At 40.3% G+C, this 17,079-nt stretch overlaps 1 protein-coding gene and 1 long non-coding RNA gene across 6 annotated transcripts in view; both read left to right on the top strand.

The window, feature by feature from the left end:
• The window catches only part of wdr17 (WD repeat domain 17), a 168,042-nt gene that overhangs the window by 91,669 nt on the left and 59,294 nt on the right, over positions 1–17,079 (top strand). The window lies entirely within an intron of this gene.
• Positions 787–3,544, top strand: LOC114567841 (uncharacterized). The gene is made up of 3 exons (XR_003694235.1): positions 787–1,165; positions 2,545–3,285; positions 3,457–3,544. It is a non-coding gene; the product is annotated as an uncharacterized LOC114567841 (long non-coding RNA).

The following is a 17,079-nucleotide window of genomic DNA, read 5'->3' as shown; positions in this document are numbered from 1 at the left end:
TTGGATGTTTTCAACATGGCAGACGGGGTTTGTTGTAACCTTACTCAAGGAGGCTGAGAGACGGGTGTGGGTGAGGATTGCTTGGGGAATCTCCGGGACAGCAAGGACTTTTGATGGCTATTGTCAGCAGCAGAAGATTTCCCAGCTGCCCGGAATTATCTCCCCCTTCACTTTGCTGTTATCTTAACTAGTTGTTTTGATGCTTAATCTTTTGTCGGGTTAATTTATCTAACTGTAAAGACAGCTAAACGTGAAGGGGGGAGAAATTCGGCAGTGAGGAGATTTTCGGCACGAACACCGTTAGCGCTAATGGAGACGTAGCTAACGTCATGGATGGACGCTGTTCTGACTCGGGTGCCTGGGTGTGATATGGTCTGTTTCCCGAGCACATGGCACTGGAGTTAAGTGCTGGCCGGGTTTGTATTGCTGTAATGATAGTGGCTTGCTGCTAGCTGGCTGGGGGCTAACGGTAACTATATGTCCCGGGGCTGTTGTCATCCTGACTAAAGTCTCTGCGCCGGGGGAGTGAGGCAGACCCACCGGGGTGTGCTAGCTGCCTAAATTAGCATTAGATTAGTCGTCTATCTATACAGCTAACGTTAACATTACTGGTGAACTTATTCGTTGGTTAGCCCAGTGCTGTAACCGTGGTCAAAACAATCATACTAAAAATAACTTAATGAGCGTGTTGAATGATGTTGTAACCTCATAATGTTACCCACCAAGCATTAGCATTAACGTTAGCTACTTGTCAGCCAGCACATTGTAGTAACATTAAGCTGGATCGATATTAAAATGTATCAATTAATAAGGTCTCTGCTGTATTTCTAGCCGTTTCTCAAAGTCAAGGATCCTTACTTGGTAGGACTGGTCCTTCCAAGTCAGGTCCTTCAGAGGCTAGGCGAGGCTCCTCCTTAACATTTGGAGAGCACATAAATGGAACAGGCTAGTGAGGGTGCCTCATTGCATAATTACGTCAGTAAAAAGGTCCGCCCTTGGTGCTGCAATTCAACAGTGGACAAAAATGGATGTGCTACTGGTTTGTTTGCTGTTCAGCATCTTTACTGTGATTGAGCTGGAGTTGGTGAGGGATCATCGGCGTCAGGATGCCCACAGTAGGAGGAGGTTGATGTGTCGCCACCTTTGCCGACAAAGACGTGGGATGGTAAGTAACATTAAAACACAAATAAAGGGTGAATAAGTAACGTTACACTAATAGGCTAACGTTAGCTCCTACTGCATGATTCAGCAATTTTTTTTTTACAGCCGCTATTATGTTATTTCAATACATTTTAAACTCGTGGGAGTTAATGTTATTTGTTGTCACCGGTATGGAGAAAAATCTTAAATGCCATAGAGTAGCGTGTGCTTATACTAACTACTATTACTTACTACTACTTTTACTTAAAGTGATGGTTTGGAGTAATTTCACCCTAGGGTCCTTTGCACCATGACCTCCAGCCAAACAACTCCCCAGAAGCTTTTTTCACCTGGGTCGAACATTGGGAAAGTTAGCGTTATCAGCTGAATAGCTTAGCACAGGGGCTAATGGATCCACGTTTGTATCTCGTAAATGACCCCACTAATAATGCCCGAAATGATACCAAACTTCTACACTAGTACAAATAGGTTATGCACTCATAAAACAATGGATTGGAAAGTTTGTAAGTAGCCTACACCAGAGGTTTATGTAAATAACACTTGCCTGTTGGCTTCTGCTCTCTGCTGTTGCTGCTGCTGCTACCTACCGGGCAGTAAGACTGCTTAGGGACGTCTACAAATTACAACACCGAAAAGAGATACAACAAAAATATTTATTAATTTAATGATTAAATAAGGTAATGTCTCCAAACTTACCTCCATTATAACTTGTCTCCTGCTAGTTATACTACAGCACTTGCTTTAAAAAAAAAATTAAATTAATAAATATTTTTGCTGTATCTCTTTTTTAAAGTAAGTGCTGTAGTATAACTGCAGGCTCCATTAGCCCCTGCGCTAAGCTATTCAGCTGATAACGCTAACTCTCCCAATGTTCGACCCAGGTGAAAAAAGCTTCTGGGGGGTTGTTTGGCTCGAGGTCATGGTGCAAAGGACCCTAGGGTGAAATTACTCCGTAGCATCACTTTAACGTTACTATTATACTGCTACTGCTCCCTTGAGGGATGGGGTAAATGTAGAGAATGAATTTCGCTACATGTAAAGTATGTGTATGTGACCATAAAGTACCTTTACCTTTAGCTTACTATTAGCTTTGCTGTTTTACGGTAGTTACGTAACGTTAAGTTTATTGTCCGGTAACGTTCTAGCTTTTAAAACAAATGCGGTGGTAAAATATGTGATCAACAAAAAAAAGGTTATATGAAGTAAAAATGACAAGGTGAACCGATGCTGTTATTGAACCAGTAAAAGGGAACAGGTTCAAACCCCCCCTCTGCAAATCAGTTTTGAGCCAATATATATAATAGTTTAACACACAAACCTATTTAAACAAATGGCAAAAATTAAATCATACTTAAACCTTTCTCTATTCTTCATGTTGCACAGGCTTGACATTACTGTGCCATCAATGCCACAGTGCCAGTACTGCAGCGGTACTATGGAAGGGAGGACACCCGCCCAGACTTCAGGCTGGGCAGAGAGGCCACGCAGCAGCTAATGGTGGCCCTCAAGACCGAGAGGCAGCATGAATAGGGCCCGACCCTGGAGACACTCGTGTTCCTGTTCTGGCTGGTCACCGGTTCAGCCTACAGAGTTGTCTCCAGGGTCTTTGGAATGCCTTCTCCCACGGTCCACAGAGTTGTCCACAGGATGATGGATGAGGTGGTGGCTGTGCTCCCCCAATTTGTCCACTTCCCCCGGACACAGGAGGAGCTCCAGATGGTCGGGGATGGTTTTGCCCGGTTGGCTCATCACCGAGCATTTACCAAGTCAGCAGGGGCAGTAGATGGCTGCCACATCCGTATAAAATGTTATTGACAGCTTTGTGGGTTACCCAGGAAGTATGTATGATGCATGCATCCTAAAGAACAGCTCCATCTACACTAGGGGGACTTACCCTCCACCTGGGTATTTTCTCCTAGCTGATGATGGCTACCCATTTCTACAGGAACCCCTGGCCTTATCACGCCATATAAGAGGCCAGTGAGAGGCATGGCAGAGCAACGGTTTAATTATAATCATTCCAGAGGTTGCACAATCATTGAGCGTGCCTTTGGAATGATGAAAACCCGCTTCAGGTGCATTTTTTTAGAAGCACTTGAAGTACATCCACTGTTTGTCCCTAAGGTAATAAATCATTGCAATATTTCTGTAGTGAATTTCTTAATCAAATCTTAATATCCTACTCAAAACAACAGTTAATGCTTAACAACTGCTAAAGTCACACTATCTTCTGTGCTAATGTTTTTTCATATCTCAACAAAAGTCTTGTCTTCTTTTGCTCTGCCTTGTGCACAGGTGGTGACAGCGTGTGTGATTATACACAACATTTGTGTTGGTGTTGGGGATGAGCTGGAAGAGGCTGTGGAGGAGGAGGACAGCCAGCCACCTGTGGAGCGTGATTGTGGGGAGAACCGGAGTGGAGGTGCTGCACTGACAAACTGCTGCGTTACATCCAAGTACATAAAAGAAAGTTTGTTGTTTCTATGACTATTAAGACAAATAACATACCTCAAAGTTACCAGCTGCCAATTATCCTTAAAGGTCCCATGACATGGTGCTCTTTGGATGCTTTTATATAGACCTTAGTGGTCCCCTAATATTGTATCTGAAGTCTCTTTCCCAAAATTCAGCTTTGGTGCAGAACTACAGCCACTAGAGCCAGTCCCACAATGAGCTTTCCTTAGGATGTGCCATTGCTGTGTCTGAAGCTATTGAGGAGGAGAGTGGGAGGGGCAAGGTGAAGGGTGGGGGTGTGGCCTTGACCAACTGCCACTTTGCTTGTTTGAAAGCCATGATGTCTCTCTCTCATGGGCTGGCCAAATTCTCTGGGCGGGCAAAGCAGAGAAAGGGGAGGTAACCTTGCTTGTTATGACCTCATAACAAGCATATTGCAAAACAGCTCATCTGAGCTTTCATTTTCTCAAAGGCAGAGCAGGATACCCAGGGCTCGGTTTACACCTATCACCATTTCTAGCCACTGGGGGACCATAGACAGGCTCGGGGAACTCATATTAATGTTAAAAAACCTCATAAAGTGAAATTTTCATGCCATGGGACCTTTAAAGTAGTGTAACGCTGTAACCAACTTATGAAAAGTCATTTTACAACACCATTGGTAAACACCCATACACAATACCAATCAGTAATACCATATTAGATACAATTATCATCTTACATGATAGGACTAACCTAAACTTTCTTCTTCTGTCTGCAGTCTTGAAGCAACACCAGCTGATGGCCACTTCTTGTTGTATATAGTTGTAAATGTTCCACTTGTTGTATATAGTTGTAAATATAAGAATGTTATGTTTGAATGAATGGGCTGCTTCATGTATATAGTTGTCAATATAGAAATGTTTAAATAAATAATTTTTTTGTAACAAAGATGAAATTAATGTTTTTGTAGAGCTTGGAATACCTAACCATAACAACTCTGTAAATAAGGGTGAAGATATTGTTGCACATAAGGTTTTAAAAAAAATAGACAGACAATTTATATAATTATAATATATAATTAAAAAAGGGGCAAAGACAAAACCAGTTAAATTTAATTTACTTAATTTTTCCACCAATCTCTCCAACAGTAAAAAAAAAACTATTTGATCTCTCTCTGGCCTCTGCTTCCCTCCTCTCATCTGCCTCCCTCTGATATTTAAAGGGGTGACAGAATGCAAAACCGATTTTACCTTGTCATTGAATAAGGACAGTTTGGTGGGTAAATAGGACATACATAGAACCTCAAAATTAACACCTCTTTCCTCTGCAAATCTCACAATTTGAAACTGGCTCTGAAAACTTCAATGAACCACCAAGTTGACCTCAACTCGGTGGCTCCTCTTTATTTGGCTCTAGTCTCTATCTTTGTCACGTCCCAACATTTACATAGGCTACACCACTGATCTGAAATCAGGTAGTCTTCTGAATAGGTCGCGCAGATCTCAGAAATGTTATACATTGTTCATCTGCTATTTTATCACTAAATTCACTTCTTAGACTTTTTTTATGCGAGAAATCATCTATGTAGAGGTCAAATATGGGCCGTTTTACGAAAATTTATGTTCTTCACAGACCTCGGCCCACTGTGAGCTAGATGGAGCTCCGTCACGGCCGGCAGCCCGCGGTGCTCGATACCTGTGCAAAGTCACCGTTTCTGGGTTACTGGACTACCAAACACCGCTGCCCTGACAGAGCTCCAGGGCCTGCAGCTCCCCTCTTCCTGCTAAATTGCCGGTGTGTTTGAGTGAGAGCGTGGTCAGCTCGCAATCTCTTACCACAGTGTCCAGTTATCTATGTATATCTATTTGTCTTAAATAGGAGCACACTATACAAAGACAACAGTGGAGAGTTGCTTGATCTGTCTGTCCTCAAGGTGCCAGAGATCTACAAGGACTTCACCCTTTTCTGCACCATCACCTGCATAATCCAAGTGATAAGAGAGAACAAACTATTGTGTTATCTGCTTACATAAATAGGTGCCTGTAATGTCTGCCCACAAAACAATCAATTAATAAATGTTGATAAGTATCACTGATATTTCTTAAATCATTGTAGTTTTTCAGAGCAATAAGCTACATATTATTAAAGCCATGTTCATATTTGCAACAAACTAAAACCCTGATGAAGGCAAATTGTTTTTTCATATTCTATAACATTTATAAAAAAAAAAAACCAGTACAATTAAATTTACCAGAGCAGACACTTGGTAAATGGCTTTAATTTACCTTGTCAAAACAATGAGTAATTCATAAACTGCACAATATTTGACACAAAACCTAAAAAGTGTATGGTTCTCCTATGAAGCAGTACACTTTGCCTGTAGGATTTACTGTAGCAGAAACATTGATATTGGCAAACTGATGACCCAGGTACAGGTGAGTTTGTGAGCAGGGTAATGATATGAACTAAAATAAAGATAAGATAAGCCTAGTGTTCACAAGAGGGATGATTCAGGTATTGCAACAAATTAAATAATAATTAAATAGGAGGTATATACAACTAGTAGAAGATAAATAAACTATACAAGAGCAATTAAGGCAAAGTTATGAGGTAGTGGCAAAATGATGTATAATCAATAGCATGGAGTCATGTCAACAGTGTACACCAGAATAATATATACTGTGATTAAGTAATAATACTTGGTGTTGTCTGTACTAATATAAAAAGACAGAAAAATAATATAGTGAATATGATGCAGTATGGTGTCAGGATTTGTCTAGTGCAGGAACCCAGAAGCAGACCAGGACAAGGTAAGTAGGAGTACAAGGCGAGTATTTATTTGGAATGGAATGTGGAAACGGTTTGGTCCAGTTGGTCGGCAGGGAATGAGGCTGGAAGGTGGTAGGGTTTAGTGCTGATCCAAATGTACTGCAGTGAAGTCGACAGCCAGGCAGGTGTGAATGATAATCCAGGTGAAGAACTGTTGACAGAAGACAGGCGGCAGATTAGCGATAGGCAACAAAGAGCAAAAACAGCAAAAGACTTTGCAAAACTAGGAGCTTGATACGAGAGAAACAACATCCTGCTTACGCTAACGATCCTGCAGGGAATGGTTGTCTGGTCACGGCTTATATGGTGCAGAGGATGGTAATCAGGACCGGGTGTGCAGACAGCAGCAGGTGTAATCAGTTGGTGAATCAGCCGGGATGTGTTCAGGAAAACTCAGAAAAACGAACTTCAGGTTAGAGCAAAGAAACAAAACCTAGGCAAAACAGGCTCAGGATGCTGGATTCATGAAATATGGAGAACAACTGAGTCCCATATGACCCCAAGAGACTTTTAGTGCAGCTGTTGATGATGTTCACTACAAACTAAACTTTCAGATGGTTGTAGTCTGTAGCCAGGCAGATTTTAAAACTCCTGTAGTCTGAGCCAGGCTTAAGAAAGCATTATAGTGGTAAAATTATACTTAACGTTACAACTTTTTAAACAGACTTATATGAATTCATCATTTTCAGACTAATGTTATATGAAGGAATGAAGACTAAATTCTGATGAACACTCAACAGTGATGCAAAAACGGACACCAACAATCCAGTTTCTTGTGTTCTTTCAGTTATATTACAGTTTAGTTTTTGAAATTAGCCAAATCCCCAGGAACAAGTGGGGTCATCACATATACACATACTGTCCGTCATATGTCGTTTAATCTAGCTAAACTTTATAAAGAAAATATAATTGTTTATGGACATCAAGCTAGGCTATATGCTAGCGCCATATTCTACGTGCTTAATTTATGTTACTCACCCTCGTAGTTGTGGACCTAACTTGATATGTACCATTTCAAAGTTTCATGATGGGTGCAGGTGAAAGTGAAAGCGTAAAGTGAACGCACTGGATATAAAAATACCCGTGTCCGTGTGGACTAGGCCTCAGGCCGTGACTTTTTTTACGTGGTTCGGCCTTCCGTCCACACGAAAACGCAGTTTCAGGGCACTGTAAACGAACATTTTTGAAAACTCCGGCCAGGGTGAGCATTTTCAGGAACGCCGGTTACAGTGTTGACGTGTGGACAGTATAACCGGTTTTTTTGCCTTGCGACGTCAGAGTGTGCGCCGTTATCCGCTGTGTTTGACGTCATATTGTGCGCCGCTAACTGCTTTGTTGATGATTCTTTGCAATGGCTTGACAGCGTGTTTTTGCGTTTTCATGTGGACGGAGATTTATTTTAAACCGAGCATGTGTGGACGGATTTTTTTTTTAAAACGGAGGAGAAAAAACTCCGGTTATAAAAATACCCATCTCCGTGTGGACTAGGCCTCAGTGTGAGGAGAAGGGCCAAAGTTGAGATCAGGAAATTTGTCCAAACGACAACATATCTGAGTCCAAGCTGAAAGTTTGAGCCGAGCAGAGCAAATCCAAGCGCAAGCAGTGACTATTTGAGTGTGAGAGCAAGGTTTTGAGGGAAATTATTACAAAATCTGAATGTAATATCAGTGAGAAATGCTCTCAAATTGAAAGAATGCGCTCTTGAATAAAGATAGGAATAATGCCATATCCTAGGAACCTAAAACTGTTCACTTGCTCAACCTCAGCTTCGTTGACATAGACAGGGGTGTCTGTTTTTGCCTCTTTTTTTCCAAAATCAATGATCAGCTTCTTGGTGTTGCTGTTGAGCAGTAGGTTGTTCTCTGAGTTGTTTGTAATCTGGCTGATGATGGTGGTGTCATCCATAAACTTCACAACAGAGTTCTCATGTGTAAAGCGTTATCACAAGGGGGCTGAGGGGAGGATCATGTGACCAGCACCGCAATGGTCGCAGAAGACTAAAGCGTGTTTTACAGTAACCGCAGCCCAGCTGGCGCACGCATATGTGACATCATGAAATCGCCGTGACTTTTTATACCTGCGCTGGTGGTCGCGACACTAGTTGCAGTCTTCTCCTGGACAGCAGTGGCGCTAATGAGCAAAGGCTACCGACGTTGCTCTTTTCTACGGACTAGAAGAAGAAGAAAAAGGGGTAACACTTTACTTGAAAGTACCGACATAACTATGACATGACACTGTCATAACTATGACATGACACTGTCATGAATGTGTCATAAACCTTATAAACAAGTCATAAACGTTTATGACTTCTGTCATTAAGTGTCATTCGGTTTTTGTCATGACAAGTTGACATTGTTTGGCTTGTCTTGATTATGACAACTTGACATTAATCAAAGTGATATTACCAGAAGTGTTCTTGGTCATGACAACTTCACAAAATTTGTCTTGATTATGACACTTTGACATTAATCAAAGTGTCATTACCAGAAGTTGTCTTGGTCATGACAAGTTGACATTAAATTAGTTTGGGATGTCTTTGTAATGACAACTTGACATTAACCAGGATGACATTACCAGAAGATGTCTTTATCATGACAACTTGACATAAATAGAAATTCCCCTCTTTTTGTATTCATGACATGTTGTCCTAATGATTATTATAATTAGATGTGCAAGATTAGAGACCAATTCTAGCACTTTTTCAGATAGATGTCTGACAGGAAATTTCACAAAACTGGGTGTCATGACACTGTTATGAAAGTGTAGCTAATAAATATTTTGACCTCAAGTAGCGGTACCAATTGTATTTGTCATTAAGATATCATTGATAAGACTTGCTGTCATTACCACATTATGACAGTGTAATACATTCTTTGACCTCAAGTAAAGTGGTACCAATTGTATTTGTCATTAAGATATCATAGATAAGACTTGCTGGCATAACAACATTATGACAGTGTAACTAATGCATATTTTGACCTCAAGTAAAGTGGTACCAATTGTATTTGTCACTAAGATATCATGGATAAGACTTGCTGTCAGGACAACATTATGACAGTGTAACTAATGCATATTTTGACCTCAAGTAAAGTGGTACCAATTGTATTTGTCATTAAGATATCATGGATAAGACTTGCTGTCAGGACAACATTATGACAGTGTAACTAATGCATATTTTGACCTCAAGTAAAGTGGTACCAATTGTATTTGTCATTAAGATATCATGGATAAGACTTTCTGTCAGAACATTATGACAGTGTAACTAATACATATTTTGACCTCAAGTAAAGTGGTACCAATTGTATTTGTTATTAAGATATCATGGATAAGACTTGCTGTCGTGACAACATTATGACAGTGTAACGAAAACATTCTTTGATCTCAAGTAAAGTGGTAACATTTTTATTTGTCATTAAGATATCATAGATAAGACTTGCTGTCATTACCACATTATGACAGTGTAACAAATACATTCTTTGACCTCAAGTAAAGTGGTAACAATTGTATTTGTCATTAAGATATCATAGATAAGACTTGCTGTCATTAACACATTATGACAGTGTAACAAATACATTCTTTGACCTCAAGTAAAGTGGTACCAATTGTATTTGTCATTAAGATATCATAGATAAGACTTGCTGTCATTACCACATTATGACAGTGTAACAAAAACATTCTTTGACCTCAAGTAAAGTGGTACCAATTGTATTTGTCATTAAGATATCATAGATAAGACTTGCTGTCATTACCACATTATGACAGTGTAACAAATATATTCTTTGACCTCAAGTAAAGTGGTATTAATATACACAGAAATATGGCATACATACAGATAAACTAACTGAAAAAATAAAGTGTGCACACAAAATAAACTCTTTTCAGTTCTATGAGCTCAATTGTTCTTTGATGACAAGAGTTCAGAGATGTTCAACATTGGGGCCCATATGAGTTTGGTTTCCGTTTGTCCTTCCACCATGAAAAATGAATCAAGGGAAATCCGTCTACGTTCAGAGTCTCGATCCTGTAGCTCGCCACCCAGCCAACTGAACTGGGAATCTCTAAACCCTGGAAGTCTCTGGGATGTGAATAATCGATGTGATTCAATATCCCTCTGTGGACTGGGCCTCCCCTGCGTAGCCTTTTCACCTCCTCCACCTTTAGATAAGGCCAAAAAATTTCTCTCAATTACTATTCAGCAAATAAAATCAATTGCTTAGGCTACAATGAAAATAAAATGAGGTCATATTTCAGTTAACCCCTATTGAAATATCTAAACCTCTATTCAGTTTGTACAACTGTTCTTAAATTTCTTCTCTTAGGTATCAAACGTATATAAATCCCTTTCATGTACCAAAAGCACATTTATATTAATAGGCAACCTTTATACAAACAATGCATTTCTAATTCAAGTTGTATGGAACCTTAGTAACATTAACACTATCCTAAATATAATTGCATAAATTGCATGTAAACATCTCTCAAATTGTATTATTTTCCCATAACTTAAGATGCAGTGTTGTAATCTAGAGGCATTAAGACTTGCGTGCTTATTTATCCCTCCCTGCACTAGTAACTGTAGAAAGAATGCACAAAAAATTAACCTCTTTAAGTTAGCTACTTTACCATAAACTCCAGTTAAACAGTTAAGCTCACAATTTGTACTAACATTTATTCAACAAAATACCCACAGCTAGCAATAGTGTTGAAAAGCAACATTACTTTCCATAACCAATAGATAGAATCATTAGCCTTTTCACAGGCAATATGCAGTAGCTAGTCTGCTAGCCTTTTGTGGCTAATTACCCTATTAGCATATGAATACAGCACCTTAGCTAACCCGTTAGCTTGATGCTATTAGCACCAATTAGCATGGATGCTAGCAAACTCTAGTGTTAAGGAGTGACTCACCATTTTGCAATATCTAATCAATCAATCAATATATCAAACGTATCAGAAGTGTGCGTTTTGTTTTTAGAGGGTTTTTATTCCCCCCCATGCTAACTTGTCTGTCCCTTTCCCTGTGGTGAATTAAGGAGGTATAGTATAACCTATAAATTAAAATTGTGACTTTAATTTATTGCATGTGTAATTGCGCATGGAGAGGCTTTTGCACTTCATTGCAACTTTAAAACATAGTCTTTGTATTACCAGCTTTGTGTAACTTTTGGCGTATTGTGATTTTCAAGTTGTAGATTGATGATGCTCATGAATTTATTTGTCAATGTGTGAATGATTTGTAATGCGCCATTTCATAGCGCTGTCCATGGTGACGGCGTGACATTCTGGGTGACCTAATTTTATATTTCCAGATTTTGGCTTTAGAGTATGTTTATTTAATTTCAACTATGTAGCCTAAATGATTTCCAGTTTTCTGAAGTTAATGCCATGTTTATTGTTGCGGAGAATGTTATTGACGTTATGGTCTATTTGTTTACATCCTTGTCATCGTTAATTAAAGGATTGCACTTGTTAAACCCTTTCAATTCATCGTACTGTGGCTTTTTTCCGCGATGATTTCTTTTCTCGCCGGTGATGGCCGAGGTGAAGGCCCAGCTGTAGTACTCACGGTTTGCCACTGATGTATGCCATATTTCTGTGTATATTAATACCACTTTACTTGAGGTCAAAGAATATATTTGTTACACTGTCATAATGTGGTAATGACAGCAAGTCTTATCTATGATATCTTAATGACAAATACAATTGGTACCACTTTACTTGATGTTAAAATATTTATTAGTTACACTGTCATAATGTTGTCATGACAGCAAGTCTTATCCATGATATCTTAATGACAAATACAATTGGTACCACTTTACTTGTGGTCAAAGAATGTATTACACTGTCATAATGTGGTAATGACAGCAAGTCTTATCTATGCTATCTTAATGACAAATACAATTGGTACCACTTAACTTGAGGTCAAAGAATGTATTTGTTACACTGTCATAATGTGGTAATGACAGCAAGTCTTATCTATGATATCTTAATGACAAATAAAAATGTTACCACTTTACTTGAGATCAAAGAATGTTTTCATTACACTGTCATAATGTTGTCATGACAGCAAGTCCTATCAATGATATCTTAATGACAAATACAATTGTTACCACTAATTGAGGTCAAAATATGTATTAATTAATTATCACTTTGATTAATGTCAAGTTGTCATAATCAAGACAAGCCAAACAATGTCAACTTGTCATGACAAAAACCGAATGACACTTAATGACAGAAGTCATAAACGTTTATAACTTGTTTATAGGGTTTATGACACATTCATGACAGTGTCATGTCCTAGTTATGACAGTGTCATGTCATGGTTATGTCAGTACTGTCAAGTAAAGTGTTACTGAAAAAGGTAAACAACGGCAGAACTGGCAGCAATTGCATCAATACTTCAATTTGATTCAATGACCTACTTCGTCAGATCTAGCCTTTCATTCACCATAAAAGAGCTCATCTTAACCCAGTAAGTTTACAAGAGTCTTGGTATCCGGTTGTGGGCAAACTCATTCAGGCCTCCTGTTTTCCGCTGAAAAAAAAGAGCCGTGCGCTACCTCGGCTCGCGCGCCATAAAGCCATAAGCCACCTTGGATGCGGCTAGTATAATTCACCTTTAAGGCTCTTGTACCCACCTCCGCATTTCATTGAATAACCAGGTCTAGTCCTTTTTCTTCAACGCAAAATCATTTTATCTGCTATCACAGTGACTCAGTGAATTGCTTGCAAGTGCGAGAAAACAGGTCACGTTGTCGTCTAAGTTACATAGTCGGACACAAAATCTGCTTACATGGCGTCGGCTAATAGAGCGGTGGCTAATATTGCAACCGATGCTAGTGCGATCTCAAACATGGAGGACTTGATCGCTCAGGTCTTGGAAAAGCAACTAAGTGTGCTTGAATCAGTGGTTTACATAAAAGGAGCGCTAACAGAATTTAATGCCTCGCTGCAACACATCAGAGCAGAGCCTGAGACAGAGGGAACTACTGTTTTGATGCAACCTGAATACGGCACATTCATGGCCCAGCAGCAGCGGGAGCTTGAAAGGGGTGATAGAATGATTATATAGGGTATTTTAAGCAGTATTTTACATTTTAGATATCCTAATAGGGTATGTAACATTGGTTGGGCTGAAAATTGTCAGAATGCTATTTTATTATCACACTACCCTGTGAATATGGCTCTATTTGGAACAAGAGCTTTTCTTCCAAATATGATATGCTCATGAATATTCCGAATGAGCTACGCGCTGATTGGTTTGAGCAAACTACATAGAAACACATGGGAGACTCGACAGCAGGTCAGACACTACAACGTTATACATTGTTTGTCGGGCTATTTCATTATTAAATTCACTTCTGAGACTTTTTCAAGTGAGAAATCAACTATATAAAGTTCAAATTTGGACTGTTTTACGAAAATTGATGGCTAATTGCAAATTTGGTAAGACTGTGTGTCGGATTTCAGCCGCCGGTGCTGCCTCGCCGCCCTTCACAGACCCCGGCTTTCTATGAGGTACTTGGAGCTCCATAACGGCTGGCAGCCCACAGCACGCCGCTGCCCTGACAGAGCTCCAGGGCCTGCAACTCCCATTTTCCTGCTAGCTAAATGGCCCGTTGTGTGAGAGTGAGAGTGAGAGCGCGGTCAGCGAGCTTGTTACACCAGCAATCTCTTACCACATGTTACACACATGTCACGGCACTTATACAACATCTAACTAAATGTCTTATAAAGCTAACAACGATGTCCGATTTCAAGTTAATGAATATTTGTGAAGACTAGGTGTTTCGTTATCTGCAACTGTCCCTTCAATCCTAACTATGTGTATCGTGTGGTGTCAGATTTCAAGTTAATGAATTTTTGTGAATTTCAGAGGAATTCTAAGAGGAGGCTAGCTAGCTCTCATTGATAGAGCCACATCCAGCTGCAGGCTCTAACAATGAGACTCGCGTTTATTTCCCAAATCGTTTGTTTAAATAACTCAACACATTATAATTACACACATTTTAAGATTAACTGGAATCTGCTCGCTGACCGCACTGTCACACACACCTGGCATTAGGAAGAGGGGAACAGCAGGCCCTGGAGCTCTGTCAGGGCAGCGGCGTTTAGTAGTCCATTAGCCCACAAAGCGGTTACTTTGCGCGGGTATGAAGTGCTGTGGGCTGCCAGCCTTGACAGAGCTCAATTGAGCTCACAGCAGGCCAGGGTCTGTGAAGGAAGGCAGGCCCCGTGGCGAGGCAGCTACACAGGCAGCACTGGCCGCTGAACTCCGGCACACAGTCGGATAAAATTTGCAATTAGAATACATTTTTGTAAGATGGCCCATATTTGACCTCTACATTGTTGATTTCTCACATAAAAAAGTCTCAGAAGTGAATTGAATGGTAAAATAGCAGATGAACAATGTATACATTTTCTGAGATCTGCCCAATCTAGAGTCAGAAGACTAACTGATCTCAGGTCAGTTGTGTAGCCTATGCAAATGTTGGGGCGTGACAAACAGAGAGACTAGAGCCAAATGAGGAGGAGCCACATAGTTGACGTCAACTATGGGGTTTGTTGAGATTTGCCCGTTTTCAGAGGCAGTTTCAAATTGTAAGATTTGCAGAGAAAAGAGGTGTCAATGGGATTTAGAGGTTCTATGTATGTCCTAGTTACCCACTAAACTGTCATTATTCAACTATGACAAGGTAAAATCGGTTTTGCATTCTATTATCCCTTGAAGAAGCACAACACGACATGCTAGGAGCACATCAGACCTGCTTGTCCACCCGGCCACATGGAGAGTGACCCACGGAGGGAAAGAGTTCGCTTTCACTGCAGCCACAGATGCAGGCGTTTTCTGTCTGACGACGGCGGGGGGACTTTGCTGGTGGTGGGGCTAGCGGAGGGGCTGAGGCTGGAGGACCCAGCAGCTGTGGACTCGCAGTGTCTGGGCCACCGTGCTAAATTTGTCCCGAGGTCAGTATATGTAATGTAAGCGGCGAAAGACCTATTGGAACTAAAGGAATTATTATTATTCTTTTCCCGGCAAATTAATTGCCTTTTTGAGGGGCTTAACATACTCAAAAACTCACCAAAATAGGTGGTTGCATCAAGCCTGGTTGAAATTTATGTATTTTAAGGGTTTCGGGAATAGGCGCACAAAAATGGCTTGCTAGCCCCTGCAGTACGTTTAACGTAGACTCACGAAACTTGGTACACATATGTAGCATGTCTAGACATACAAAAAACGTCATTAGAGCCATACCCTAAACCCAACAAGAAGTCCGCCATTTTTAATTGAATGATCAACATTTTTTGAACATTCAAAAAATGTTGGCCATTTCCACATGTCGTACTTTAACGAACTCCTCCTAGAGATTTCTTCCGATCAACTTCAAATTTGGTCTGTGCCATCTTAAGACATTAAAGATGAAAAGTTATTAAAAGAAAAACCTTTCATCATAGGCCATGGCCGTTTTGTGCGTTTCGCCATCGAAACGGGAAGTGGGTGTAACTTCACTGTACATTGCCCAATTGGCTCTTCAGGATTCATAATACTAACTCTGAGAACATTTACCGGACGAAATAGACTCAAAGTACTAGTGCCTCCTAGTGGCAACAGGAAGTAGTCCTAAAAGTCAAGTTGCTATACTTTAACAAACGTCTCCTAAAGATTTCATCCAATGGACTTCAAATTTGGTCTGTACCATCTCAACACCTTAAAGATGAAAATGTATTAAAAGAAAAACTTTTTGTCAAATGGTGTGGGCATGGTGTGGCGGCCATTTTGAGTGTTTAGCGATGAACAAAGAAATTGATGTAACTTGAGTGTACGTTGTCCTATCTGCCCGAAATTTCTCACGATTGACAACGGTCCAGGCCTGAGGACATATACAGGCCAATATTGACTTTTGGTCATAGCACCCCCCGCTGGCAACAGGAAATGCGCCTTATATGACAAACATCATTTGATTTACATGAAACTTATAATGTGTGGTCTACATGTGATATTAAGCCGCCCCCTATACTTTAACCACGCCCCCTTTCATAACATTTGAACCGTTTAAGGTAGAGTCTTGTGTGAGGTGTCATTGAACTCAGCAGAGAGTTCCTTATTCATTGGCGATGGTTTGGCCCACCCCCTATGCTTAAGCCACACCCCCTTTAAAAACCGGTGACCCGTTTAAGGTAGAGTCTTATGTGAGGTATCAATGAACTCAGTGTGGCGAGTGGGACTTTTTGGTGTGGAGCGCCTTTTTGGCCCTCTCAACACCCAGACCCAAGAAAGACACCAGCAACGCCACCCGGGAAATTTCACCCCGAGAATAGGATTTGACTAGTTAAATAGTTAAAACACCAAAATACAGAAAGCACACAGGTTCGATTTAAGCATGAAGCCAGAGACGTAGTTCCGTCAAAAACAATGATTTTATTAATACAATTACTAAAACATCAAATATAAAATACTATTTAAAATACCAGACACACTAATTATGGGAAATAAGTGCTGAGGCCTTACCAGTGGAAGGACAGGGTCAAGGGGTGTGGGGTCTCAGGAAAGGATCACCCCAATCACACGTGAGTGCACACACACACACACACACACACACACACACATATACACACTCACATTGTGGTGAAGAACTCAAAATAAACCAAGGG

Source organism: Perca flavescens, chromosome 2 (genome assembly GCF_004354835.1).
Source record: "Perca flavescens isolate YP-PL-M2 chromosome 2, PFLA_1.0, whole genome shotgun sequence".
NCBI classification, from domain to species: Eukaryota; Metazoa; Chordata; class Actinopteri; order Perciformes; family Percidae; genus Perca; species Perca flavescens.
This window is presented reverse-complemented; position numbering and strand designations above follow the sequence as displayed.